Genomic DNA, 3,642 nt, shown 5'->3' on the forward strand with positions numbered 1-3,642 from the left:
CCTTTAAAAAGTGGGGTAGGAATGTCTTTGATTGAGTCTATTACTTCTATCCATGTCTGAAAAACTCCTAGTATTCTTCCTTGGACTACTACGTAGAATCTGAATTTTTTATCTTCATTTTTTTCTGTAAAGTAATGGCTTAATGAATTTACCACTGAAATGAAATAACTATTGTCTCTAGGAATTTTGTCGTACGCTATCCACAAGTTGACTATCAGTCATCTTTGAGGTTTATCTATCTTTGTTTCTGGTTTTACCCTGAAACTTAGATTAGTTGGGGGGTAGAGAATTAGATTTTGTTTCCCTGTAGTCTTTCCATGCTCGTAGTATTCAGTCTTGCTTCCTCTGACCTTGTCTGTGGTTGAAATAAAGTGTTTCTTAATAGAATCTGCAAATACGAGTCTTTGTCTCTCTGTCCACTATTACTTGAACTGGATGCTTTGTCTTTGTTCTTGCCTGTACTCATTCTGAAAATCAATAATTAGTTTTCATAAGTCTGCTTAGTTGATCTGCTAAGGAATTATCTTTTCCTTTTATATGTTCTAAAGATATATTGTATATTGATGTGGCGTCTAGAAAATTTAGCCATCTTCTTTTACTACTATTTTTTCCTTCTATTTTCTAGTGGAATTTTACAATAGCCTCGCAGTTAGTTCTTACCAAAAATTCTTTTTTATTAATAATATATAATTTAAAACTATTTAATCCATATATGACTGCTAGTATTTCCCCATCTATGCTACTCATGTTTCCTTTCTCTTTGTACTTTCCACTATAATAGACGCAAAAATTTTCATCTTTCTTGTTTCCATATTTATTGTTTTTTTGTTTTTAATACTGCTCCCCATTCTTCTAGGCTTCCGTCAGAGCGTACATTACTATCCTGAGATAACTTATTTATGCAAGTAGTAACATATATGCCATCTAGAATATATAAGAAAAGATTTAGGCCATACGAAAAACAAATAATAATTGACCAGGAGTATCATTGGTATCTATTAAAAATAAGACAAAATTATTCAGATATATACGACTTTTTAATAGGACAAAGACAACTATATCTAGAACAATTAAGATTATATTCAGATTTATTGACATCTTCACAAATACTGTCTATACACCAAGAAATAAAACAAATAGATTTAATATTTTTCTTCTATCTCCTCCGTCTTGAAGTTTGATAGAGGCTTCTATTGGCATTCTTATTCCTATAGGTCTAACCATTTCTGGTTCTGTTGACGGGTCTTGTCTAAACACACGATGTCGTGATAAGTTACTTATAATATATTCTACTGGTGTTATTGGGGTTGTTTTTTGGAAGGGACTTGAACTCGAGGAAGCAGTTTCCATAAATTCTTTTAAACTGCGTGTTGTCTCATCATCGCTTTCTCCTTGGGTATCTTCTTCTTATCTAAATCCATAATTATATGTTCTATGTTTGCATTCTTTAAAGTGTTTTTCTATTATAGAAAATTCTATTTTTCCTAATTTACAACCTTTACATTTAAACAAAGTTATTTTATTTGCTTGATGTATTTCTTTAACTTTTGCTATTGATAAATCTACTTCATAGTCTTCTTCTTTTATATTTTGAATATTCATACCTCCCATATTGATGGTTGATTCATTAACTTCCAAATCTTCATCTATTTCTTTTTTATATGTATACTTATAATCCGTGAATCTGATTGATGTTTCTCCTTTATTATTAGTGTATGTGAGGTGGTCATTTGGTCATCACACTTATTTTTTACATATTTTTTCTAAATTCCATTCTCTACTTGCGTATTCTTCTGAATTTATTTTAAAGGTTTCATTAATTTGATTCCTTTATTTCCCATTATACCTACCGCATCGTCTATTTTTATTTTAAACCTTGAACTGCCATTGTAGGCTAATTTTCCTATGAAGCCAACACAAACTAAAAGATTGTTTCCACAGCTCATTTCTTCGTAACCCTTGGTTTGTATACCTATTTTTATGTATTTTTCAAATTCTTTTGAATTTATCATGAAATCTGGATTACTGTAAAAAATTCCTCCATTATTACTCATGTCGACTTCTGTTAAATCTATTATCGATCTTTTAGATTCTGACCATCTACTATCATATAAAGTAATTAATACTTTAGTACCTAAATTTTTTCTAGTTAAATCTTCAAGTCCGATTACTACTAATCTCATATGCATGAGACTCATTTGTCTTTATTGTATTTCTTGCATAGATTTTTTACTAATTAAATTTATACTTTTACTATCGTTTTCTGATACACTCAACTGTTCTTCTCTATAATGTCTGTATAAATGTGTTGTTCATGAAAATAGTCCTGTATTGTATAAAACTTGTGGATTTAATAGCTTTAATTTATTTGCTTGAAAATTTCTATATCTCTATCTACATCTATTATCTCGTCTAACTGATGACTGCTACTAGGTCTAGATGAGTTCATTATTCGAGCTAGCATGTTGTTTCCTAGTCTATCTTGAGAGAAACTAGCCCTTTGTCTTTCTTGGGAACTTCTATTCATGTTTGAAAAAAGGTCCATGCCTTTCCTTTTCTTTTAAGTCTATCTTTTTGATGGGTTATTTCAGTCTTTTTGAGTTGTTCTATTAAAGCTTGTATATCGTTTTCTTGTTTAGCTTCTCTTATAGGGATTTTAGTTTCTAATAAACTATCTAATTTATTTATTTATTTCAGTTATTTGATCTTCTAGGTTTTTATTTAATTCAAATAAAGTAAAAATTATTAGATTGTTTTGTTTTACGCTTATTAAGTCTGTTTTTCTTGGTGGGGTATAATCTGATAATCCTTCAGGGTTAGCTTGAAATTGGTCTGTTTTTCTAAGAACTTCTTGGTAAAAAAGGTTGTTTATGAAAGGGTTAAGTCTTTAAGTTTACTTAGTTCTTTCTTAATTTCTTTCGTTTCTTTATAAAGTTTTTCTAGTTGGTTATTTATTATTTCTAGTGGACTGTTATCAATTATTTTATTTGTTGCTACTATTGATTGTACTTTAGAAATTATATCTAGTTGTTGATTTTTCAAAAAATCAAAATTTTGTTCTATTTTTTCTAATGATTTGTTTTGTTTATGTTTCATGTTTTCTATAGTTTCTATTAGCTTTAGAAATCTATAGTCTTTAGACTGACTATGTTTTGCTAAATTTATTATTAAATCTATAATAGTATTTAAATGTTGATTATCACTATGTAAGATATGGTCTCATTCTGTAAAATTACACTTAAGTATTGATCCAAATTTTAGTCTTCGATATTTCTTTTCTGAAACTACTTCTAAATCTAAATATTTTAACTTCTTAATACTTCCTATTCTTGTTTTTATGCTAAATATAGGGTTCTGTTTTTCCAATCTTGATTTTCTATTGTAGGTATTTGTAAATCTATTTGCTTTATTTCTTGGTCTATAGACAGTATTTGTGAGGATGTCAATAAATCTGAATATAGTTCTAATTGCTCTAGATATAGTTGTCTTTGTCCTAATAAGAAGTCGTATATATCTAAATAGTTTTGTCTTATCTTTAGTAAATACCAATGATACTCCTGGTCAATTATTATTTGTTTCTCGTATGGTCTAAATCTTTTCTTATATATTCTAGATGGCATATATATTATTACTTGCATAAAT

General features: G+C 28.6%; 1 long non-coding RNA gene across 1 annotated transcript in view; it reads left to right on the forward strand.

Annotated features, from left to right (window-relative positions):
* LOC102588107 (uncharacterized) overlaps positions 1 to 3,642 on the forward strand; it is a 29,074-nt gene that overhangs the window by 23,089 nt on the left and 2,343 nt on the right. The window lies entirely within an intron of this gene.

This window comes from Solanum tuberosum, unplaced genomic scaffold, assembly GCF_000226075.1.
Source record: "Solanum tuberosum cultivar DM 1-3 516 R44 unplaced genomic scaffold, SolTub_3.0 scf00376, whole genome shotgun sequence".
Taxonomy (NCBI): Eukaryota; Viridiplantae; Streptophyta; class Magnoliopsida; order Solanales; family Solanaceae; genus Solanum; species Solanum tuberosum.